Here is a 26,700-nt window from a genome sequence, read left to right as displayed (position 1 = left end):
AGACGATGTACCAACTAACCCGTCAAAAAGTTCTAAGACAGAAGAGAGTTGAAAGATAAGAGGACAGAATAAAAGAGAGAGTAAACACGCGCGTCGGAACAACCGCGTCCGCCGGAACGGACGCTGGCTGAGAAATAGATACACGGCCGCAGCTCGAAGGCTGCAAACCGTTTCATCAATAGAATAAAAATAAAAATAAAAACAATAAAAAAATAAGAAAATAAACAAAAAATGGAAGAAATGATAAATAAAAAATAAAAACAGCAAAAAAAGGGTTATGAGAAACACACACAAAAAACAAACAGTGCGCCAGGAAACGCTTTCGCCTTGCAGCACAAGTGCCCCCTGAATTTTGCTCTCTGGTGTCATCAAGAGGTTCTTGTTCGCTAGTTTTGCGACGCAGGAAGGTAAAGCTGAGCTATAGTGGATAGAATTAGGCACTATAGCTGAGCTAGCAAAGCGGTCCACGCATGTAAGTCGCTGTCTTGGACGCCATCTTACAACACACTATTGGGGTGAGCACAGTTTTTTTTCGTAAAGACAAGGATGGGTGAAGTTTGAACTGGAATTTGGAAAACTGCGGCAGAGAGAATAATTACATATCACTATTGCGCGTATTATCAATGTTTTAAACACATTTTGTACTCTGCCCCGCCGCGGTGGCTCAGTGGTTACGGCGCTCGGCTGCTGACCCGAAAGACGCGGGTTCGATCCCGGCCGCGGCGGCTGAATTTCTTGAAGGCGAAATTCTAGAGGCCCGTGTTCTGTGCGATGTCAGTGCACGTTAAAGAACCCCAGGTGGTCGAAATTTCCGGAGCCCTTCACTACGGCGTCTCTCATAGCCTCAGTCGCTTTGGTACGTTAAACCCCAATAAACCAACCAACATTTTGTACTCTTTAGCATACTGATTGTTGTCATTTTTTTTTACTATCAGACGATTGTGAACATATTCACGACTAAACTGACTAAACACTCGCGGAGTTTCAGTTATAAATTTCTGCTTTCGAAACTGATTTCAGATTGCATAAGCTATGGGATCAAGACAATGCAAGGAACTGCATGAGAGTCATGTGCGTTCGCGTGCACCGCGATGCCACCTTCGTGCGTTGATGCATGGTAAAAGATCGGGCATTTCGCATCATTTGTGAGTAAACGTGGGGAGTGATACATATGCACATTTCGAGACAACTGTGAACTGCAAGGCGCGTGAACCAAAATCTCCCGCTCTCAGAACTCTCTTGCCCGGCTACAGCTTCCGTGAGACGACGCTTCCTAAGAAAGGTTGGCCTGCGATCGGACGTTGCAGACGACTATCGCAAGTGGACTCAAGATAATCGCTTTATTGCGAACTTTTGCCGCTTTTTAAGCGAGGCTTGTTTACACTCCTTTTTATCACTTTCTGTCCCTTTTTCATTATGCCTAATGGCAAACAAACCCGCCGCGGTGGCTGAGCGGTTACGGCGCTCGGCTGCTGACCCGAAAGACGCGGGTTCGATCCCGGCCGCAGCGGCTGAATTTCTTTGGAGGAGAAATTCTAGATGCCCATGTACTGTGCGATGTCAGTGCACGTTAAAGAACCCCAGGTGGTCGAAATTTCCGGAGCCCTCCACTACGGTGTCCCTCATAGCCTTAGTCGCTTTGGGACGTTAAAAACCCCATAAACCATAAACCTAATGGCAAACAGCTCGAATAATAAAAAAAAACTCTCTTTAAAGGCGAATGACACCAAGCGAATGAACCTTGCTGGCGTCTACTTTAGTTACCGCATGCATTACTGAAGAAAAACGTAATAAAAACTACCGAAAACACTTTGGAAATTCTAAACTGTGCTTGGCTAAGTAGTAGTAGTGAAAACATTTATTATTTTTTTCTTCAAAAGGAAGAGTTAGGGAGTAGGGGGATGGGGATAGATAGATGTGGAGCTTCAGTGGTCGGTCTTCCCTAGTCCAGGATCCCGTTGGCCTCCGCCGCTGCCTTGGCCCTCGTCACCAGCATAAGCTGTGTGCTCGGGTCGGAGTCAGCCAGGAGGGCCTCCCACTGCTCTAGACTAGGGCTATTTACCTTTGGTAGTAAAGGGCTTTTTTTTTCGCAGCTCCAGGTGGCGTGGTACGTTGTGGCGTAGCCCCCACACCACACGCACTCTTTCGCGTATCTGTTCGGCCACATTTTGTGATACATGGCTCTGCTTGGGTAGGTGTCTGTAGTCGTCTGAGCGTGGTGGCCTGATCTCTGTCGAGGATATCCGCCGGAGCCGAGTACATCTTCCGCGCTCCCAACAACGCCTTCATTGCCTCCGCGTAAGATTCTGGCGTGCTGAAGGGTTCGACCGGGAAACCCGCCCTCCGGTTCGTGAACCCTCGGACAACGGCGAAAGCCATGTGGTCAACCCACCGCCTCTTCCCCGAACCGCTTGGCGGGCTTCCCGCATCTGCGGTTTTTAAGGAGAAAAAACCTTTAATGCCTCATACTGTCGCGACCAAGGAATGTTAGGAAATGTGTCCGCGTTTCGGCGTCACTACTTAAAAGAACACTCTGTCGAGCCTGGGAATCGAACCAAGGACTTTAGCATTTGAAGTGGAGACGATAGCACTCCGCCACGAAGGCTCAGGGTTTGGACGTGAATAAAGGCGCATCTAGTGAATGAATGGGTTTCATAATTAAAGTAAAAGAAATAAAAATAAAAACAAAATAATAAAAATAATAAATAATAAAAATATAAAAAATAAAATAGCATGCGACAATTAAAAAATTAAAAAAAACAGTGCCTTGGGAAACGCTTCCGCCTTCCAGCACTTTAGAGAGCCAAGAGAGAGAGAGAGAGAAAACTTTATTTACAGAGGAATTCGGGGCACGCCCCAGGGTCCCCGCACGAACCCACTGCACTCAAGTGTTTATGTTCCGAAGGTCCATAACACTGGCAGCACGGCCGGTGGCGATGGTCTGCACGGCCGGGTCCTCCGAGCTCAGCAGGGTATCCCAGTCCTCCCAGGTCTTGAGGTTCTCTAGGTCCCGCGGGGGAGGGTCCGCCGGGCAGAGGGAAATGATGTGGAGGGAAGAGGCGAAGGGTTCTGGGCATAGAGTGCATGCCGGAGTGGGGAAGGAGGGATGATAATGGGCTAGGGTAAGGGGTGAAGGGAGTGTGTGTGTCTGTAGTCTGCGCCGGAGTGTTGCGTGTTTGTTATCTAGGGAGGGGTGGGGCGGGGGGTAGAGCTGGCGTAAGGCTCTGTGCGCCTGGGTCAGCTCACTGAATGAGTGCATGCGCTCCTTCGTGAATCCCCGATCAGAGGCCACCTGAGCCCGGTTTAAAGAACCTCGGGCTAAAAGGTTGTAGAGAGCCAAAGTGCCCCCTGAATTTTATTGTCTTTGGCGATTGCGGTCGCTTTTTTGGTTGTAGTGTTTTAGACCGCAGCTCTTGGCGCCCGTTTCGTGGCGTCGCCGTCGCCGTTGTCCGTTCGGCGCTCATTGTGTTCATTGCGTTGATTGCATTGCGCTTTACACTCCGATTATTTTAAGGAAAGGAAGCGCCCATAACTGGCTCCCTGGGTCAGCGGACGCCTGAAATGCGCTTTTGTGTGGTTGTTGCGGCCGCAAGGGCCGTTGCCTAGCAACCGTCGCGGTGTACACCCGAACCGCACCGTGCAGGAAGGGAGGAAGTGGGAGTGAAAAAAGAAAGACACAGAGGGGCCTTAGTGAAGAAAATGAAAATTCTATTTGAGGAAAGGAAATTACCACTGATCACTAGGTGGCTGGATGCCGCATTCCCGCTTTCCGACACGAGCGCGAATGAAGCCACCGGAAGTTGCACGGCTTGTCCCGGAAATCGGGTGTCGGCTGTGTATTTCAATGCAAAAAGCCGCGTCTTTCGCCCTTTCGTTCTCAGTTTCTTGCGTTGTTCTCGTGTAATGTCTGCTGTTATATGAAAGTAACAAGCAAGCTGAACGCGAGAAATGTGAGCATTGTGCGCAGAACCCTGTAATATCAGAGAAACCCAAGAAAACAGGCATGGAGATCTCACCCTGCCGCGGCAAACGAGTGCGTGCATTAAACACCATCTTCTTGTCTGGTTCTTGTCTTCCGAGCGTAAAGGAGAAGTGTTGGAATGACGATGAGGCTAGGTCGTTTTAAAACCGAATTTCCGTGTGTCAAAAGGAAAGACGAACGATGGCGCCGAAACCATTACAACACTCGAAGAGCCACTCGTCCTGCAGCTGCCGCAGTTTCAGTTTCAAGTTGGTGGCGGGTGATGACTCTTCTCATCGATGACAGGTGGTGTTTATCGCTTTAGGGTGTCGTTTACCTTCCTGACATGTTTCTAACCTAACTCAAAAGCACAGCCTCGTTTCAGCTGCACAGCGCGAGAGAAACGGCTGTCGAGAGAGACGAACGTGTGCAGCGCGTGTGAGAAGTGCTGTTAGAAGTTAATTGCACCAAGCATATTCGAACAAAAGCCATTCAGGCTTAACTTGCTACAGTACGAAACAGTACATGACACGCTCCGTCGAAAAAGCAGTACCATACCTTTTGAAGGTGCTAATGTGAACCAGCCGAACACCGTCGACACTTCACCAGATAGTAGCCTAGCCCTAGCTCCGGTTAAACATAATTCGGTAAAATGGTCACTGTGCTACGGTTCTTCAGTTTCAGTTTTGTTTTCCAACTTAGCATTTCGTCTTTTCGCCCTTCTCGTCTTTTTCCATGGCAATGCATACCTGTTGCGCCGTCAACTGAGCGAGGAGACCAGCAAAGTCTTCGGGAAAGAGGTTTCAAAATTAAGGGTCCATTGCATCGCACTGGGATGGCTGAAGCAGACGACAGGACGTCGCTACACACAGCGCGTATGAAGCCTCGTCTGCTCAGCTCTGTGTCGTCCCATGCCAACTCTGATCTTTACTGTGTAGCGCGTTCCCGCGCTCAAACCCAAATTATACTATCAATGGGGATAAATTTAAGAAAGAATGGGTGGGAACCTTCACCAGGCAGCCGATGTCCGATTTCGTGCACTGCCAAAGGCTGACTTCCGAGACAAGGCCGTTTACTGCCGGTGCCTTCACTTTCAGGCGCTCGATGCGCCATCCAGTTCCCTAGTGGAGATCAGTGGAAATTACGCAGTAACTGTCTTGCATATCTCGGTGGACACCCGTCATCCGTTTGCAGAGGAAGGGAGGAAGTGGGAGTGATAGACGAAATAGAAAGAAGGCCCGTAATGAAGAATTAAAGGAAAGGAAATTATGGAGGAGGTTGCGCCGCTGCGCGGAGGAGAGGCCACAGTTGGCACGATTCCAGCGCACGGACGGACACCGCGAGGATGAACGGACACCGCGAGCATGGTGCATTAAAGGCTTTCGCCTTAAAAACGCATTTAAGCAAGAACACCTACATTCTTTGTAAGTAGCACCAATGTGCACTGTGTCAAGCAGATTGAGGCAATGGCGTTAAGACGAATGCCGTGAAAAATTCGGGGGGAACTTTGGCTGTCTAAAGTGCTGCAAAGCGATAGCTTTTCTTGGCTCACTGTTCGGTTTTTGTTTATTTTTATTTCTTGTTTCTTTTCTTATCTTACTATTTTTTATTTCAAGCCTCATTTCTGTTTCTTTTCTTATTTTTTTGTTTCCTCATTTTTATTTTTATTCCTTTTATTTTATTTATGAAACCCATGAATTCACTAGGTGCGCCTTTATTCATGCGCAAACCTTGAGCTTTCGTGGCCGAGTGGTAGCGTCTCCGCTTCTATAGAGGGCAGCGCGAGATGAACGAGGACAGCAGTTCCTACAATTTTCCCCGTCTTCGGTCTGTTGTCGCGTCCGGCACGGTACTCACGTGACCTTTCCGTCCGCGCTCCAGTCCGTCCTGTGGACAGTGACGTTCTAGAAGACCGTGGTTACCGCTTCAATCAAATACGTTCACGTGGTAGGTACACCAATAATGGCATGGTTTCACCGCAAGATATCGTATCAAGCAATTTTCAGTGCAAAATTAAAATTAGTATATATTTTTGCTTCCTGTGATATCGCACTGCTCTTCTTACAATATGGTACTTTTCGAATATAATTTCATGCCACGTGTTTCGGTCAGTAATTAATACGTCAGTCCCTTTATTTGGTACAGACCTCGATGTTCCATAAAAGCTGCACATATCTCCAAGTATCCAGCGACCTAAGCTCCGATTGCCAGTAACCTGTGTTCATACCAACACTGTTTCGTTAATCACATATGGCATGTGGTGACTCAGTCCCAGTTGCTCTGGAACTGGGTATACTAGCGAATATCTACGAGCAGAGCCAGAAAGAAGACAAATGCAAAAAATCTTTATTTTTCAGAAACCTGGAGCAAGTCCCGACATACTGCAAGAGGTACAGTCACTCGAGGCGCAGCCCTTCCATTTCCATGGGTCACACATGAAGACATGCTGATGTCCTGCTCCATCTGATCGGTGGCCATGTCTTGATACAGCTCACATTACAGTAGTCGCGGGACCCATGACGGGTTGTCTATCAGTGACCTGACCACGTTGCATACCTTGAGAGCCATCTCTAAGCTCATGCCCATGGTATCTACCAGGTAATCCTCAGTAAGCAGAGACAAAGCTTCATTGCCGGTTAGCTGTTTACGGAATTCTTCGGCACATCCTCCGCAGCGTGGAATTTTCTCGATGTAGGCAACAGCCTCCTCAACCGTCCAGCCACTCGGTTTCTCGGCAGCCAGCAAAGCTAGGTGCTCCAGCGTTTTCTACTTTTTTGGGGTCAGCCATGTTCCCCTCAGGATTACAGTCGGCAGACATGTTCTCCGGGATCAGTGGCGTGGTAAGGTTCCTGATGCCAGAGAGCTCCTGCGTAGAGTAAATACGCCGAGTCTAGATTTAGAGCTCCACATTCATGCAACAGTAGTGGCAACGCATCTTAGTAGTCAAATCAAATCATAGTGCCAGTATATTCTAGGCGCTATGGCCAAATATTACAATAAAGACTTAATACAGGGCGTACTCAATAGCGTTCTCCAAATTATAATGTCAGTATAATCTAAGCACTATAACAAAATAATGCTGCGCAGACAAAATACTGCGCGTACTCACCGGCGTCCTTCTCAGAGTACGCGGTCACGTGACCTAACGACATATTTGACATTTTTCGAAGCGCTAAAACAACAAGGACGCAGAGGGAACAGACAGGGACGAGCACTACTTCCAACTGTTTATTTCGTAAAACCGCAAGTGCTTTAAACAGTTGTCGAACGCTTTTATGACACGGCAGTAAAGTGCACGTGCGAGATTACACAGTATAGCTACCGAGACTAACAGAACTCAGCGTCCTTGTTGTTTTAGCGCTTCAAAAAATGTCAAATCTGCACCACCTAGCCCGATCCGCTACCCTTCTAACCACATAGTACCGTCATAGCAGCATTGCCAGTCTTTTAGGATCACATGGTGCTCAAATGAATGGGCAATAAAATATTTTCCTTAATTATACTTGAGCAGGGACCGCGCCAGAAAATTTTTCACTGGGAAGGCGCGGAGAATTAATCTTTGCACAGGCATATGATGGCTGCGTGACTATGAAGGCCTTTAATGCCTCATACTGTCGTTAGCAGTCGTGTCGGCAGATGTGTCCGCGTTTCGGTCACGTGCCTTATATGGGCATATGCCAATCATTAGTTAATCGATGCTTAATCGATGGCATCAGAATGATATCGGAAGGGAATTTAAGGCATTCTATAATAATTCCATGATAATTAACCTTTCCAGACAAACCAGATAAATAAATAAAAATTAGGCAGTGGCTTAGCTCGGTTAAGCCCGGATATCAGAAGCGAAGAGGCAACACCGAATTAGTAGTTGTTTTGTCGTCTTCACTCATTTCGCTGTTCCCACTGGCCGTGGACGCGGCCAAAAGCCGCTTTTCGGCTTCCTTTCGACGACGTTCAGCGAGACCTTTTTCCCGCTCTTGGGGCGTTTCGGCCGCTCTTCTTACTTCGAGCTTTTCATATCTTCTGTGCTTTTCAGCCAACTCCCGAGCTGGCTCTTCTGGATCGGTGGTGGTGGTGGTGGTGAAAAACATTTATAGTGCAATAAATATTTACAGAGAGGTGATTGGGGTAGGCCCTATTGGCCCTTTCCCCTAAGCGAACTCCCAGCTTTTCTGCGTCGTCTTGCAGCAGCCTCACACTCCCTCTTCTCCAGGTGAATGCGCACGCCTATTCTCTGGCAAGCGCAGTATACAGCCGTCCTCGCGCATGCGTAGTAACCGTGGTAAACATGCGGCTGCAGGAATGAACAAATGTGCTTCCAGTCGCAATAGCAGATGCCGGGGCAGCAAACATTCTTTTACCTTCCATATAAAATGTCAATAAATAGCCACTACTACTACTACTATTAGCGAATAGGGAGCTGTCTTAGAAGGGTGCTTTAGAGACATGTACTGCACCCGCCACGGTGGCTCAGTGTTTGCGGTGCTCGGCTGCAGACGCGGGTTCGATCCCGGCCGCGGAGCCCGAATTTTGATGGGAGAGAAATTCTAGAGGCACGTGTGCTGTGCGATGTCAGCGCACGTTAAAGAACCCCAGGTGGTCGAAATTTCCGGAGCCCTTCACTACAGCGTCCCTCATAGCCTGAGAGCCTGAGTTGCTTGGGACGTTAAATCCCAATGAAACAAAACTTCATGGGGGCACTTTGTTGACCTAAAGTGCGGTGAGGCGAAAGCCTCAGACGCGTTGCTGCTGCTTGTGTCACTGATGTGTGCTTAAGACATTAAGCTTCGCCTCTCAGAGTGAAACGCGACAGCGTCTTGCAACGCTGCCAAGAAGTCCATAGAACGCCATCGCCCGTTCGGTTCTACGCCTTGCTCGTCGGTAAATTGGTTTTTTAGGAAAGGAAATGTATCTGTCTCGCATATCTCGGTGGACACCTGAACTTCGCCGTAACGGCAAGGGAGGAAGATGGGAGTGAACGAAGACACCGTATTCACTAGACGCGCCTTTGTTCATTCCAAACCATTGAGCTGGCATGGTGGAATGGTTAGCATGCTCATCTCGCGCTCTGGAGACCGGGGTTCGATTTCCGAACTCGACCGTTTTCCTACTCGGTTTTATTTATTTATCTGGCCTGACTAGAAAGGTTAATTAGGGTAATTGGGTAATTAAGCAATAAACTAAACTAACTTCCGGAGCCCTCCTTTACGGCGTCTCTCATAGCCTTACGAAACCAAACCAAACTCATTCCCACTTACTTGGAGCATCACTATGCGATCCCTTTAATTGGTTGCATGGTTACCAGCCAAAGTACCATTGGCTCCATTTGAAATTCGCGCACTGGGACGTCACGGCAGTTTCGACCAATTGAAAAGCGTGACATGTCTGTCGACAACTTCTGCTTACAACGATGAGGCATTAAAGGCTTCCGCCTTAATAAACCAAAGACATGTACTGTGGTGTCGATTCCTTTCGGGTGTACACCAAGATATGAGAGACAGGCATTTTAAGGCGAAAGCCTTTACTGTCTCATCGTTGTAAGCAGCAGTTGTCGACAGAAATGTCACGCTTTTCAATTGGTCTAAACGGTCATGGCGTCAAAGTGCGCGAATTTCAAACGCGGCCAATTGTACTTTGGCTAGTAACCATGCAACCAATCGAAGGGATCATAGTGATGCTCCGAGTAAGTGGGACTGAGCTTAGTTAATTGCTTAATTACCCAATCAGCCTAATTAACTTTTCTAGTTAGGCCATATAACTAAATAAAACCCAGTAGGAAATTGGTCGAGCTCGGGAATCGAACCCCGGTCTTCGGCGTGCGAGACGAGTATGCTATCCACTCCGCCATGCCAGCTCGATGGTTTGGAATGAACAAAGGCGCGTCTAGTGAATACGGTGTCTTCGCTCACTCTCATCCTCCTCGCTTACCTTCCGGCGAGGTTTAGGTGTCCACGATACAGTTCCTTTCCTGAAAATCCAATTTACCGACGAGCGAGGTATCAACCGAATGGGCGATGGCGTTCTATGGACTCCCTCGCAGCGTTGAAAGACGCTGTCGCGTTCCACTCTTAAAGGCGAAGCTTAACATCCTAACCACACATAAGTGACCACACTTAGGTCAAAAAAGTGCCCCCCTGAATTTTGACGGGTGTCCACCGAGATATGAGACAGTTACTGCATAATTTCCTTTCCTCAAATACAATTTTCATTTTCTTCATTACGGGCCCTCTTTGCCTTCTTTCACTCCCACTTCCTCCTTTCCTCTACGGTGCGGTTTAGGTGTCCGCCGAGATGACAGAGAATTACTGCGCCATTTCCTTTCCTCAACAGGCGTTGCGTTCAAAGGGCAAGACATCGCGCCGAACGGGTGGTGGCGTTCCGTGGACTCCCTGGCAGCGCTACAGCACGCTGTCGCCTACCACTCCTAAAGGCGAAGCTTGAACGTCATTAATTAGCAGTTAATTAGTATTAAGGAATTAATCAGTAATTAACCATTAATTAGTGATTTGTCATCGCTCGGTAATTAGTACTCAATTATGTGTGACGTCACCAGTGCCACAGAAGCAGCGAAAGTGGTGCGGATAACGCTTTCGCCTCTACGCACTTTGGACAGTCAAAGTCCCCTTTTCTTTCCTTAAACCCGATTTTCATTTCATTTTCTTTAAGGCCTTTACGGCGCTTTACGGGTGACCGCCGAGATATGCAAGAGATAGGCCTCGTTTCCTTTTCTTAAAACCAATTTTAATTTCATTTTCCAGTAGTAGTAGTAGTAGTAGAAAACTTTTATTTAGATCTTTTAAGAGATTCGCGGATTCCAAGCCTCCGTCGTCTTTCGTGGCGCCGGCGACTTGAGGCTTCTCTTCAGCAAGGTTGGGCCCCTAGTCCAGGGCTCCACTGAGTCGCGCTGCATCAGTAGCGTGCCGCACTAAGGCCCTTTGGGCCGCGAGCTCGCTGCCGGTGAGCCGGCTCTCCCATTGCTCCGCACTCGGGAATTCGTGTTGGTGGAATGCTTTATTTCGTTCGCACTCCCATGTGATGTGGTATAGTGTGGGTGTGTCGCCGCACCAGGGGCAGTTTGCTCTGTATTGTGTTGGTGACATCTTGTTATAGATGTACAAGTTGGGGAAGGAGTTTGTTTGTAGTCTACGCCAGCCGACTGCTTCCTCCCTCGTGAGGGCTTTGTGTGGTGGTGGGTACTTGAATCTAGTCCCTCTGTATAGTTGTAATGTCTCTGTGTATCCCCCCTCGCATGCTAGTAGCTGAAGCTCCAGAACATCTGACATGCCTGCTCGGTATGTAAGCCCTCGAGCTAGGCTGTCTGCTCTTTCGTTCCCCGCTACGCCTGCGTGGCCTGGGACCCAGATTATGTGTTGTATGGGTGTCTTCTCAGCAGAGGCTGCTGCCCAAATTCCCTTGCGGCGCTGTTCGGGTGTCCACCGAGATATGAGAGATGGTGGTTGCTGGTTGGTTTGTGGGTTGGTTTATGGTGTGTAACGTCCCAAAGCGACTAAGGCTATGAGAGACGCCGTAGTGGAGGGCTCCGGAAATTTTGACCACCTGGGGTTCTTTAACGTGCACTGACATCGCACAGTACACAGGCCTCTAGAATTTCTCCTCCAAAGAAATTCAACCGCCACCGCCGGGATGGCACCCGCGTCTTTCGGGTCAGCAGCCGAGCACCATAACCACTGAGCCACCGCGGCGGCGATGGTGGTTGCCTTAAAGTCAACTTTAAGGAGGTAGCCGTTAATGCCTCATCGTTGTAACCACGAGTTGTGTCGACAGAAAAGTCGCGCTTTTCAACTGGTCGAAATGGTCGTGACGTCCAGAGCGCGAATTTCAAACGGGCCTATTGCACTTTGGGTGTAACCATGCAACCAACTAAAGGGATCGTATAGTGTTGCTCCAGCTAAGCGGGTCAGACCAGATAAATAAATAAAAATTCAGGGGGGCACTTTGTTGACCTAAAGTGCGGTGACGTGAAAGCCTTAAGCGCGGTGTTGCTGCTTGTGTCACTGATGTGTTAAGATGTTAAGCTTCGCGTCTAAGAGTGGAACGCGATAGCGTCTTGCAACGCTGCCAGGGAGTCCACAAAACGCCATCGCCCATTCGGCTCAACGCCTTGCTCGACGGTAAATTTGTTTTTGAGGATAAGGCAATGTATCTCTCTCGCATATCTCGGTGGACACCTGAACCTCGCCTTAAAGGAAGGGAGGAAGATGGGAGTGAACGATGACGCCGTATTAGCTAGACGCGCCTTTGTTCATTCCATACCAACGAGCTGGCATGGCGGTGTGGTTAGCGTGCCGGTCTCACACTCCGGCGAGCCTGGTTCGATTCCCCAACTCGACCAATTTTAAGGCGGAAGCCTTTAATGCCTGATCGTTGTAAGCAGAAATTGTCGACAGAAATGTCACGCTTTTCAATTGGTCGAAACTGTCGTGCCGTCACAATGCGGGAATTTCAAATGGAGCCAATGGTACTTTGGCTGGTAGCTATGGAACGAATTGAAGCGATCGCATAGTGTTGCTCCAAGTAAGTGGGAATGAGCTTAGTTAATTGCTTAATTACCCAATTACTCTAATTAACCTTTCTAGTCAGGCCAGATAAACAAATAAAATCGAGTAGGAAATCGGTCGAGTTCGGAAATCGAACCCCGGTCTCCGGAGTGCGAGACGAGCATACTAACCACTCCGCCATGCCAGCTCGATGGCTTGAAATGAACAAAGGCGCGTCTAGTGAATACGGTGTCTTCGTTCACTCCCATCTTCCTCCCTTGCCGTTACGGCGAGGTTCAGGTTTCCACCGAGATATGCGAGACAGATAAATTCCTTTCCTCAAAAACCAATATACCGAGTAGCAAGGCGCAGAACGATCGCACGATGGCGTTCTATGGACTTCCTGGCAGCGTTGCAAGAGGCTGTCGCGTTTCACTCTTAGAGGCGAAGCTTAAGATCTTAACAACACATCAGTGACACAAGCAGCAACACCGCGCTTAAGGCTTTCGCCTCACCGCACTTTATGTCAGCAAAGTGCCCCTGAACTTTCTTACTCCGTTTTATGTATTTATGTGGTCTGACCAGAAAGATTAATTAGATTAATTGGTCTTTACCATTATTCTGATGCCATCCATCATGCCCGGTAACTCACCTGTGAAGTGATAAAACACTCTAGAATGTTCGACACAATGTATATGAAAGGTCTGGAAACGTCTGTTAATGATGGTTAGTGATAGCTAAGCATGACGCACATTACGCGATACTAGTCAATGCATGGTTAGTGATAGTCAACGTGACCTTAACTAGTACACTGATTAATTCGTGTTAAGGTACAGGCCCAGTGCACAGTCCCACGTCTTAACTAGTGCTAATTACTAATTAGTCATTTAGACATTAAGTACAATAATATAATCATGGAATCCCTTTATATCATGTTCCGCTGTCTCGATTGCACCCGATTAAGTACCGATTGGGGCCGCCGCGGTGGCTCAGTGGTTATGGTGCTCGGCTGCTGACCCAAAAGACGCGGGTTCGATCCCGGCCGCGGCGGCTGGAATTTCTTTGGAGGAGAAATTCTAGAGGCCCGTGTACTGTGCGATGTCAGTGCACATTAAAGAACCCCAGGTGGTCGAAATTTCCGGAGCCCTCCACTACGGCGTCTCTCATAGCCTCAGTCGCTTTGGGACGTTAAACCCAATAAACCAAGTACCGATTGGCTATTGATTGGCATATGCCCATATAAGGTCTGCATTCGAAACGCGGACACATTTGCTAACACCTCTTGGTCACGACAGTATGAGGCATTAAAGGCTTTCGCCTTAAAATGCTTCTGCTTGCGAAACGGTAACTCAGAGGCTGTGGCGGTATTGCCGGCGATGCGAACGAATACTCTGGAAAGCGGGCCGCTACTGGTTACGCTGCTAAAGGCACGTCTGTCGGATATCCTCTTTATAGAGTCAGTATACTAAGCTCCTCGGGTTACGCTATGGTCGCTTTAGCAAAGTTAAAGTGCATTAGAAGAAGCTCACCGGAGGGCCTTAGCTTGTCTCCGCCAGTGGCGAACGAAGCGGCGGCGTTCCTGTCGTCTGCTCTTGAACGCGTTGCTATAGCGTTGCTGAGGTCGTCTGGCATTGGTAACTTGTGTTGCAATGAATCTTTAGTGCCAAAATATTTGTTTTCGGTTACTTATTCAGTCAGCTGACAGTGATTTCGGGGAAAAAATTCGACTGCTTGAAAACGTTCGACCGCCGTGGTGACCCACCCATTTCTGACGGCGCGGCGATCGTAGATTCGGAAAGCGGCAGACACTGGGCGCATTCGTTTTTCAAGCGCGGACTGCCTGGGACTGCTTGCGGGCTCGAGTCCTGCATATGACTTTCTTGGTCAGCCCGAACACTCCTCCCACCAGTCAGAAAGCTGCCCTCATCGCCATAGCAACACGTTCGTTTTTCGCTTCTGCCTGTCCGCTGGCTACTTGGGGCTGCGAGGAAGTCAGCAGACGACAGCTGCCCGGAAAGTGAAGCGCAGCGCTAGCAGCCATGTTGATTTAGACTCTGTGTGCATTTTGTGTAATTTTCGTGTTCCTGGAGGACGATTTCGTGCGTTAAACCTTCACACGAGCTCCGCAGCTGTCGGTGAAGCCAGCGCCCGGGAAGAAGACGGCGCCTCCACCACCCAGCGGCAGAGACACTGGCCACTTCCCGGCCCTCAAGACAATTGGCGCTGCCGACGCCCGTGCATCAGCGCCTCAACACGACAAACAGGTGAGCAGCTGGGCTGAGATCGCCTCCTCTTCCTCCCATCCCTCACCCTCCCCCGTAACCGTCTCCGCACTCGATGCGGAGTACAAAAAACAGATAGACGTGCTCCGGGCACAGAATGAGCTTTTGCTCAACAAAATTCAAAAATTTAGAGTCAAAATTGGCGTCTGCCGCACCGAGCCCGCAGAACTCGGACGCAATGGAGAGCGACGCGGAGATCTCGCCTGCCCTCGTGACAGCCATCTCTGCGATGGAGGAGCGCTTAACCTCTAAATTGCGATATATGATCGAGACCGCCATGGACCAGATCTTGACAAAGGTCAAATCTGCCGTCCCCGCGCTGGTCTCAAAACACATCTCGGACAACCCCCGCCTCCTCCGTCGGACGGGACCCATTAGGGACGTATCCCGCCCTTCAAAATTCAACCGTCTGATTATTGATTCGGACAATGAGGACAGCTGCCCCGCTCCTTCCGTTATCACCCCCTTGATGGCGCAAGTAGCTGGCTCTGAGGCAGCCAATCCCTCCTCCTCCCCCCAAGAATTTTAAATCATGGCGAGACACCTTAATCAAAGGAGTTCCGCCATATCCAATTCGGCCATGTCAACTTCAATAACACAGTGGAACTGTAGAGGCTTTAAGGACCGCACTAAGCGGGCCAATTTCCGCCTCTACCTTGAAACTTTCGAGTCCTTACCAGCCGTGGTTGCCCTCCAAGAGCCAGGCCTGGGCGCCACAATTTCAAATTACACTACGTTCCAACAGGATCCCGCGTCTTGTCTTCTCGTTCGCAAAGACTACACAGCCAACCTAGTGGATCTCGACCTCCAACTAGAGTACTCTTATGTAATGGTGACCCTCCTACCAGTCCGCCGCAGGGACCCAACGTTGCATATACTCAACGTGTACTGCTCTCCCAAACTAAAGCGAGTGACTTTTGCGGACCTCTTTAGCCGCGCGCTAAGAGTAGCGGGCCGCGATCCCCTGCTAATTGTGGGCGACTTTAACGCTCCCAGTCAGCAGTGGGGGTATCGCAAGGAGGAGTCGCGCGGGCGTAAGCTGGCGGAGCTTGCGTCCACGTTGGGCCTCACCCTCCACACGGACCCTGTCCACCCAACCCGGCTAGGAAATTCCGTGACACGGGATACGTGTCCGGACTTAACCTTCACTCGCAACATACGACACGCAGACTGGCTCAACACCGAGGAGACCCTCGGTAGCGACCACTGCATCATTAACACTACACTACGCACACGCCCCCTCAAGCGTCCCAGAACACAAGCCCATATCCCAGATTGGACGAAATTCAGGCAAAATTTTAACTCATTTGATAATACACCCATTTCCGCGCAAGGCTTCACAGCATGGTCCCAACAGCTGCTGGCACACCTTTCCTCGCATGAAACACACATCCAGCTCTCAGAGGCGGTCACGGACGTGGATAACCACCTTCTACACCTCTGGGAAGCCCGTCGCAGCCTCGTCCGCCGTTGGCGACGCCAGAAACACAATAGAAAGCTTAAAGCTCGAATTGCCGAGCTTACCCAGAAAGCGGCAGAGTACGCGGCCCAACTCGCCGACTCCAACTGGGTAGATAGATGCAACACGGCCGCGCGACAAATGTCCAGCCGAAACACGTGGCGTCTCTTTCGAGCCCTAATCGACCCAACACAAACACGAACCGAAACACAAAAACATTTGCACCGAGCCCTGCACGCTTTTTCTGGCAACACGACTCAACAGGCACAGAAACTTCGGGACCAGTATCTGTGTACAGCCCAAGACCCCCGTGGATCTGCGTACTCTTATGCAGGCAGAGAGAACACGGAGCTGGATCAACCTTTCCAGCTCCATGATCTGCGGGCGGCTCTCGCCAAAATGAAACGGGGCACTGCGCCAGGACGGGATAAGGTCACCGTCAAGCTTTTGACGAACCTGCCCGACTTGGCATACCAGTCCCTCCTGGAATACGTCAATGCGATTTGGCGCGGGGACACCCCCCTGCCAATCGAATGGAAAACGGCTTTGGTCACTTTTCTTCCTAAAACTGGCAAACCAATTGACACAGATAACCTCCGCCCCATCTCTCTCACCTCATGTGTGGGCAAACTAATGGAGACGATGGTGCGGGATCGGTTATCTACATATCTTGAAAACAAACAAGTCTTTGCGAGCACCATGTTCGGATTCCGCCCACACAGATCCGCACAGGATGTCCTCCTGCAACTCAATCGGGAAGTCCTTGACCCCCTCGAATGCCCCCATAATGACCGGGTAGTACTCGCCTTGGATCTTAAAGGGGCATTTGACAATGTAACACATGAGATCATACTCACTAACCTAAGTCACACCGACTGTGGCCTCAATACATTCCAATACATAAGCCAATTTTTAATAGATCGTCAATCCTACATTCGAATTCAAGATAGAGACCATGGTCCTTACCTACTCGGCACGCGGGGAACCCCTCAAGGCGCGGTACTTTCCCCGCTGCTCTTCAATCTGGCCATGATGCACCTGCCTGCCCAGCTGAGTGGTGTCGCCGGCGTGCAGCACGCCCTGTACGCCGATGACATCACTCTGTGGGCCACGCAGGGCAGCACAGGAGACATTGAAACCAGCCTGCAAACAGCGGCGACGATAGTAGACCGCTACGCCCGCCGCTGCGGTCTTCAATGTTCCCCTCAAAAATCGGAATTTGTGCACCTCCGCCCCTCACAGAAGTGCACAACTAAAATATCTCTCTCTCTTGAGAGTGGTCCCATACGCGAAAGTGATGAGATACGGGTACTCGGACTCTACATCCACAAACACAGGCGGCCAGACACTACATTGGCCAAACTCCGTAAGGTGGGGGACCAGGTGGGCCGCATGGTCCGCCGGGTTTCCAACAAACGCGGAGGGTTACGAAGTAAGGATGCCTTACGGCTGGCAAACGCCTTTGTAACCAGTCGAATTCTCTATTCGACTCCTTATCTCCACCTACGGAAACAAGAGGAGGACGCCCTTGAGGTCGTCCTTCGCAAAATTGTTAAACGTGCCCTTGACCTCCCCATCACTACTTCAAACAGCCGGCTTATGGCTCTTGGGGTGGTGAATACTTTCCGGGAACTCCGGGAGGCGCACCTTACAAACCAGTACACGCGCTTGTCGCTAACGGAGTCGGGTCGCCGCCTTCTTGCTCGACTCCATATCCAACACACCCCTCCAATGGAAGACAGGTTTCGCATCCCGGAACTGTGGAGACGTGCCCTCCACGTGCGGCCTCTTCCAGCAAACATGTCACATGAAGACCATAATGGTCGGCGCCTGGCACGAGCGGAAGCGCTTGCCGGATATTATGGCAACAAAACAGGTGTATACTACGTGGACGCCTCCGGCCCTCACCACGGGGGATGGTACACGGCCGCGGTAGTTCACAACAGCAACACAGTTAACGGCCTAACTTTCAGAGCCCGCAGTGCAACACAAGCAGAAGAGGTCGCGATTGCTCTCGCGGCCTCACATTACAATTCAAAATACATAATCACCGACTCGCGAGGGGCCTGTCGGAACGTCGAACAAGGCTGCACTCCCTTCCTAGCCTATCGAATATACCAAAATTGCATACGGGATACGGACCCCGCACACCATTACCTCATATGGGCCCCTGCTCATCAGGGGTTGGCAGGAAACGAGGCAGCAGACGCAGCCGCCCGCGCGCTCTCTCACCGGGCTGTTTTTTCCTCCTCGTCCGATCAGGAACCCGATTTTAATCCGGTCTATACATTCAAAGATATTACAACATATTATCAAAATTGTCATCGCCTTTACCCTAGCCCATGTAAAGGCCTTAAGAAGGCGGATGAGCGGCTCCTTCTCCGCCTTCTCACCAATACATTGCTGTGCCCGGCAGCGCTAAAACATTTTGACCCCTCCTTTAGCGGCAGCTGCCCACACTGTAGTGCAGTGTCTTCTGACACTTATCACATGGTGTGGGCCTGCCCCTCCAACCCCGCTATTCCCCCCATCCCCAACCCAACCCGGGAGGACTGGGAGGCGACCCTGCTCGGCTGCCACGACTTACAGGCCCAACAAGCCTTAGTCGGGCGCGCCCGGGCGGCGGCAACCGCCACTGGGGTCCCATACTAGGGACCTCCACCTAGTGTTTGTAAGGATCGGTCCCTTACGGGCTGATCCAAACATACCTCCTGCTCATTCGCAATAAATGTTTTCACCACCAACACCTGTGACCCACCGTAAGACTTTTTGTTCTGGCATCTTCGTTTTGTTTTCTTGAAATCCACCACACACGGACGCGCGTTCGGAGCTGCGAGCGCGTATTGCTTGCTCGTGTCGTCAAGAGGTTCCTGTTCGCTTGTTTCGCGACCAGGGGGGTAAAGCCAGTGGCGGTCCTAAGGGGGGGGGGGGGGGGAGGGACGTTTTCGGAGTCTCATACGGCGAGATGTGATTTCTGACCCAGAAATGGTTGGTTGGTTGGTTTATGAGGTTTAACGTCCCAAAGCGACTAAGGCTATGAGAGACGCCGTAGTGGAGGGCTCCGGAAATTTCGACCACCTGGGGTTCTTTAACGTGCACTGACATCGCACAGTACACGGGCCTCTAGAATTTCTCCTCCAAAGAAATTCCACCGCCGCGGCCGGGATCGAACCCGCGTCTTTCGGGTTCGATCCCGGCCGCGGCGGTGGAGAGCTTTTTTCTTGTGATGCGTCAAGTAGTCCCCTACTTTGTACGTTCATCGTGTTATCCGCTGCCTTATTTTACACAATTCTCCGCTCTACAGGTTTATTTATTTATTTATTTTAGTACCTCAAATGCCCCAAAGAAGGGGCATTACATGAGGGGTGGGTTGTACAGAAATATCATCAAAAAACGAACATATTCTGTACAATGCCAACATAACGGTTCAATATACAAATGAAACAGGCAGACAGCTCAGAAAAACACAATGCAGAAAGCTCAAATGCTTTCGGATACAAAAGAAAAAAAATTAGCTGAGTGATTGCGAAAGTGATTGCGAAAGCAAGCCTGAGTGATTGCGAAAGCAATAGCTCCCTGGCTGCGCTTGGCTCTGCTGGTGGTTTGGCATGCACTCGTAGCCGAACGGATTGTTCGTGAAGCGTTTCTCAATCTCACGCGTATCAGACTCAAACTCGCCGACTCTCATCTCTTGTTCTTCCCGTCGTTGAGCCATAATGTCGCCGCATCGGTTCACCACAACGTTTTACTTCTTCTCTGCATACGCATACGTCTTTCTTCTTTTAGCAAGACGTTCTTCTCTCCGGTCCGGTGGCTCTTCTACACGGCGCTTTCTTCTGTGGTAATTATATCGCTCTGCACTACTCATAGACGATTCTTCGGCATTAAGAGAGTCCATGAAACTACTCTCGCTCACTGAAATTGTAGAACGCCGCCGGGCTCGCCATTCTGCGGCATAGGCGCGTTGCTTAGCCAACCGCTCTTGCCTTTTTTCATCTGTCTCCTCGGCACGGCGGCGGCATTTGCGCGCAGCACGTCGCTCCAGCGACGCCTTGTACAACTCCTCAGACATGACTAAGCGGAGTGCGCCTGCGGCGCCCCGTGTATCCTCTCCTAGCGAGCGCCCTCACGCGGCGGGCCGAGGAGGCCGTCACGTGGTAGCCGCCGCGCCGAGCGAAGGAACGACTACGGCCGAAGAGACGAGTTGGGGCCCCTGCTCTTATGATGATGATGATAACTTTATTTTCCGCTCGATAAGGAAGGAAGCCCCCTACTCCCCGTCCGCGGCACACAGGCCTTGGTGACGGGGTCCGGGACCTCCGCGATTAGAAGCAGAGCAGGCGAAGAGGTCTTGATTACTCGCGGCTTCTTCCGCCAGGCAGATGGCTTGTTGCTGTGAAGCAGGGGCCACGCTCCGCAGCAGGGCTTCCCAGGTTTCTCTACAATTTATGCTTTCGTTAGCCCCTGTGGAGCTAGCGCATTCCCAGATTATCTGGTCGAGTGTCCCTCTCGCCCCACAGTCCTTGCACTTATCGTTTTCTTTTTCTCTATGAACATGATATGCCCAGACCGGGTTTACGAAGTTCCCAGCTTGGAGGCGTCGCCATGCGATTGCCTCCCTATTGTTTAGACTTTTATCCGGTGGTGGCACCAGTCTCCTCTGTAACCTATAATTTTCAACAATTTCCGTATAATTTTGCAGACGCTCGTCCATGTTCTGGCAGTCGGGCGGCTCCACACCTACCCGGAAGTAGAGAGCTCGGGGTAACTCGTGGGCCGCGTCGTTGCCAGGAATGAACGCGTGTGCGGGAGTCCAAATTAGGCTAACTTTTCTGTTTAGCTGTCTACTGGTCGGAATCCTTGCCGCTTCCGGCGAGATCCCACCCTTTCCAAAATTAAAGATGGCCGTTTTGCTATCGCTAAATATAAAATTGGCTTCCGTTCCAACGCAAGCGAGCGCTATCGCAACTTCTTCAGCTGCTTCCACGTTGCGGCTTCTAATGGTGGCTGCCGATGCGGGGGCACCGCGGCCGTCGACCACCGAGGCGACCGCCACACCCGACTTGCCACTTGCTGCGTCTACGTACGCTACTTACTTGCTGTCCATCGGATCGAAGCGTCTGATAAGTGCTTGTGCCCTCTTCTCCCTCCTTTCATTGTTGAATATGGGATGCATGTTACGAGGGAGTGGGGGAATGATTAGATTTTCTCGGCAGTCCTGCGGAATGCTCGATTTGACCCGTAGTCCCCTATCTGCTTGCAGGCCTACCATTTCAAGGATGGCTGTGCCTGTGGTTGTTCGGCTTAATCTTTCGAGCTGTGAAATTCTGACAGCCTCTGCTATTTCGTCCCAGGTATTGTGCACTCCCATAGAGAGCAGCTTGTCTGTGGAGGTGCTAATCGGGAAGCCCAGGGCCCTCTTTATGCACCGTCGAATGAGCGAGTCTGGTTTCTTCTTCTTCTCAGCCCTAATGTTTAAGAAAGGTGTGGCACAACTCACGCGGCTTATTACGTATGCTTGAGTTAGTTTAAGCAAGCTTCTTTCCTTCAGGCCTCGTCCTTTCAGCGGACCCTTCTAAATATGCCAAGGGCTTGCGTGGCAAATCCCTCGAACCTTTTGAGTGTCACATCATTATATCCATTATCCTGAATAAATAGCCCTAAAATTCTGATTTGATCAACCTTTGGAACTGGTTTCCCGTCTACTTTAATGTCAAATTTCCAGTTGCGCTTGCATCGGAGTGACTTCGGGTTACAGACGAATAATTCTGATTTTTGCGGAGAGCATGAGAGACCCCTACTGGCCGCATAGTCGACGACAGTGCGCCCCGCAGCCTGGGGTTGGTCAGGCTGCGCCTGGTAACATTCCCGCAGATAAACAGCGCTTTCAACATTGTTCTCACGTGTACTACGAGTGTTAATATCCGCATGCCTTACTTGCATTCGCGTTTTCCAAAAGCTGTGGAGGCCAAGAAGCATTAATAAGTCATAGGGTACCTCTTTGTGATCAACCGGTAGAAATCTGATACCATAAGGGTGCAGTGGTAGTTCTTTCTGGATGGTTCTCTGCAGGACACCCCAGAAAAATATGGCGTCCCAGCCGTCCAGGAAAACATCTTCAATTGTCTCGGGCTCCTTACATAGCAGGCAATTTGTTTCCACGGGACAAAGGTTCCTTTTTCATGAAGCCAGGTTTTAACGGGTAGTGTATTAGAGTGCAATTTGAAAAAGAATGTTTTGACTGTCGGCCGAACCGCCATCTTTTTCACCCGTTTTAAAACATCCTTCCCTGGGCCTCCACGGTAAGGTGCACGACACAAAGGTGGCGGCAGCATAATTTCAACCGGATCCTTATGCAGCTTCTTTTTGGGAACATTACTCAGGTATTGTAGTGAAAAACGCACTTCCAACAACTTGAAGGAAAGAACAACCTCGCGCAAATATCTGTTTACAGCACCAGACTTGTTTTCACATGATGACACTGTGATTCCGGGGAGAAGCCTTTGCAACCGAATTTGCAGTACAGTTCTCAAAAATATGTCACTCTTATCACGAAGGAAATTAAAGCGTGACGCCACTTGACTCAAAGACAAATGAACCACTCCATTGCCACCGCATTTGACTGAAATAAATAAGCTTGTTCGCCCGGTTTTCTCCCAGGTCAACGCCAAAAGAAAAACTGCAAACACTCGATGGATTTTTTTATTATTGCTTCGCAAGCACATAGCACCTCATGACGTACCATATCTTAGAAATCAGGAAAACATTGCACACAAAGGCACGTGAAAAGATTGACAGCTGCCTTCCTTGCCACGCGTCCGCTTTCTCTCTTGCCCTTAACGTCTCTTCGTTCCATTGTGTGCCGGGATCGCGATAACATTTTAAGGACACCCCAAGGTACCGCGTCCGCAAGTCAGTCTATTGGAGTCGAGAAACAAATTCTGGTGAAACATCCCATTCCCTATGCCAATATCCGGAGCTTTTTTCCCAGTTTACCTGTCACAAATGCTGTCTCTGTCTGTGCAAAAACTCGGCCACGAAGGCTCAAGGTTTGCGCACGAGTAAAGGCGCATCTAGTGAATGCATGGGTTTCATAAATAAAATAAAAGGAATGAAAATAAAGATAAGAAAATAAAAAAGAAACAAAAAGAAATAAGCAAGGAAACAAACAAAGAGTGAAATAAAAAATAAAAAAACAATAAAATGAGAAGAGAAACAAAAAAATAAAAAATAAACAAAAAACAGTGCGCCAGGAAAAGCTTTCGCCTTGCAGCACTTTAGAGAGCCAAAGTGCACCCTGAATTTTTCACGGCATTCGGCTTTCTTAACGCCATTGTCTCAATCTGCTTGGCAGAGTACAGATTGGTGCTACTTATAAAGAATGTAGGTGTTCTTGCTTAAATGCGTTTTTAAGGCGAAAGGCTTTACTGGCTCATGGTCGCAGTGTCAGTCCGTGCTTGCGGTGTGGAAGACTGTTGTAACTAATACTGTAAGGTAATACTGTTGTAAGACAGTATTACCTTACAATGTGACTTACTAGCTGCAGGAAACTGGTGTGACAAATGGTAAATGTCTTTCAATATTGCTATGTGTAAAGGTTGCATTTCCATGGACGCTCCAACTTAATACCACTAGCTATTTTATCTGCGGTTCTCGTTTACTTGATACTAAAGCATACAAATATCTTGGATTACACCTGTCTGACGATCTTACGTGGTCAACGCATATCAAACACATCACTGCAGCATCAAGCCGATCCCTTGGCTATCTTGAACGCTCAATGAAGTTTGCCCCAGCACATGTAAATTTACTAGCCTATATCACATTAATGAGCTTAAAATTAGGATATGCAGCCGCCATGTCGAATCCGCATGAGGAATACATTTCTGAGAGCATAGAAACTATCGAAATCACGCCATTAGATTTGTTCATTCGGAATATTCATCCTACACAAGTGTAACCGATCTGAAGAACCGATCCAGCTTGCCATTATTAATGCACCGTCGAAAACTAGCCAGTTCAGGCATTTATCACCATTTCTGCTATTCATTTTCGCTAAGTGTCTGCATCACAAAACACCCTGTTTACAGCTCGTCACAAAAGCAGCCAACAGGTGTCATGCCCTTGCCCAAAAACACAAGCATTTGCGCAGTCTCTCTTCATCCGAACAGCAAAAGGTCGGAACGGCCTTCCCAATGCCGCTGTCATCTTAGAAGACACGCTTGCATTCAAAGATAAGCTTAAATCCTTAGACACATTTTATGTTTTCGTATACCTTTCCCCTCTAACGTTGACCTATTGCACTTTGTTTTACTATGCGGTTTTTACTGTTCTCTAATCCGTTATTGAATTCTTACTTACCGTTCAGCGCTTCTTCCTGTCTTTTATTCGTCTCGTTTTATTGCGAAAGCAATACTGCTAGCACTTTTCTGCCGTCGGTGGAGGTCGTTCCTTCGCTCCGGCGCAGCTGCGGCGCACGACCACGTGACAGCGTGACGTCACGACCAGAAGAGAGGCAACAAAGACGCTTGAAGGGGGTGATATAGTTGATAGCAAACTGCTTCACATGCGGGAGGCAAAACATGGCATGGAGCGCAGACTAAAGAAGCAAAATGGAACCATAATCTTAGAAGGAGGGTCGCTAGACATAACAAGGAAATTCAAAATTATGCGATCAAATTATGCGAAGAAAACTGGCGTAGCAGGTTTGGCGAGATGGAAGGGAGCATGAGCCTTTCCAGAACGTGGGGTCTGCTGAGACACCTGTTATATCCGACCAATTCAAAAACCCAATCGGGAATCACATTATCAAAAGCCAGGCACGCATTTGAGGGAACAGATGCGGAATTTATGCACAAACTAACCAACATGTACTATTAGCGTCAACTGAAACGCGAACAAGCCAATTGAAACGCGAACAGCCCAACTCGCAGATATTATACTAGGGAGGCAAAATACATGAGCAGTTGGTTTTCCCATCGAAGCCGGAAAGACCGCTCTTCTGAAATGTTAATAGCCCACGCCTGTATTTCATCTCCAGCCTCTAATATGCTTGTTTTTTTGTGCTCGCGTTCCAGTTGTTTTGTTCGCATTTCATTTGACGCTGATAGTACATTGGTGATACCCATAGTACCACCCTCCCAGAATACGACGGCGCTCCCAACGAGGAGCTCGACGCACCCATCACGGAGACTCAGGTCAGGGCAGAAATATTGGAGCTAAAAACGAAATGGGCCCCGGGTCCTGACGGGATAAGTGAGAAAATTTTAAGAAACCTAGACGACGACTCCATCAGTGCTCTGACGGAGTACATGCAAGAAATTTGGACTAAAGGCCACCTGCCTCGACAGTGGAAGTCGGAATGTAATTCTAATCCCAAAGCCGGCAAAACCCCCTAAACTGGAAAATTTAAGACCTATCTCCCTAACCTCATGCGTGGGAAAATTGATGGAGCGCGTAGTCCAGACCAGACTGGCGCGCTTTATGGAGCAAAACGATCCGTGGCCGCACGAGATGGTCGGCTTCCGACCGGGCTTGTGCATGCAGGACGCTCGGCCTAGTCTGGGAGTCTCAGCGAGCTCCTTGTAGGTGATGAGGGGGTCTATGTCTCCGGGTAGCGGGGTCTCTACGGCCGCTCGGGTGTATACATCTCGAGCGAACCCGCGGAAGTAGCGAGGAAGACCTCAAGGAGCACAACGCAGGAGATTGACGTAGTGGCCGCGTCGCGGTAAAAGCTTGTCCTCCCTGCTTGGAGGGAGCCTAACCGACTCTGCAGACTTTCTAAATAAAAGTTGTTCTCTCTGTCTCTCTCTCTCGAGCGAGGCGATGGGCAGCCTCATTGCCTGCTAGACCCTCATGAGCTGGAACCCAGATGACTGAAACCTCCCGGTTTTACGGGTGCTTCCTCAGTAGACTGGCCGCCTGCCTGGAAATTAGGCTTTTTCCGAAGTTCCTAACAGCCGTCTTATTGTCTGAGAGAATAGTTTTGGCTCTGGTACCTGTACATGCTAGCGCTATCACAGCCCCTTCAGCTATAAAAGCGTTACGCGTATTAATGGACACAATCACCTTCTGGGTGTGGTTCCCATCTACCACCGCTATGACTGCGGCCCCTTCTAGCCAGCGGGCAGCATCGCAACAGGCTGATTCCTGAGGAGGGTCTTTCATTAGTTTACTGTGAATAAACTTTGCTCTATGGCCCCTTCGTTCCTTGTCATGGATCCGGTGCATATTCTTAGGAATCGGTGCAATTTTGAATAGTTTCCGTGTTTCAAGCTCCTGGGGTTCAGCGGCATAGGGTGGTTCTCCTGACGGAAGCCATAATTCTTGTAGTACTTTTCGGCCCTCTACAGTGGAGTTGAGCCGCCATATCTGCGCCTCCCTGACCGCTTTGGCAATCTCTTCCCAGGTATTATGCACTCCCACAGCTAGAAGCTTCTCTGTCGAGAAATGGAGGGCGGGATGCCTAAAGCCCTTTTGATTGACGTTCTGATCATTATG

The 26,700-nt window shown here is 49.6% G+C and overlaps 1 long non-coding RNA gene across 1 annotated transcript in view; it reads left to right on the top strand.

Moving 5' to 3' along the window:
• The first annotated feature begins 489 nt into the window (after window positions 1-489).
• The window catches only part of LOC149345635 (uncharacterized), a 156,916-nt gene continuing 130,705 nt past the window's right edge, over window positions 490-26,700 (top strand). The window contains exon 1 of the long non-coding RNA XR_016292021.1: window positions 490-515. This is a non-coding gene — a long non-coding RNA (uncharacterized LOC149345635). The remainder of the gene's footprint in view (window positions 516-26,700) is intronic.

Source organism: Amblyomma mixtum, chromosome 4, assembly GCF_055824585.1.
Source record: "Amblyomma mixtum isolate Tamu chromosome 4, ASM5582458v1, whole genome shotgun sequence".
Lineage (NCBI taxonomy): Eukaryota > Metazoa > Arthropoda > Arachnida > Ixodida > Ixodidae > Amblyomma > Amblyomma mixtum.
This window is presented reverse-complemented; position numbering and strand designations above follow the sequence as displayed.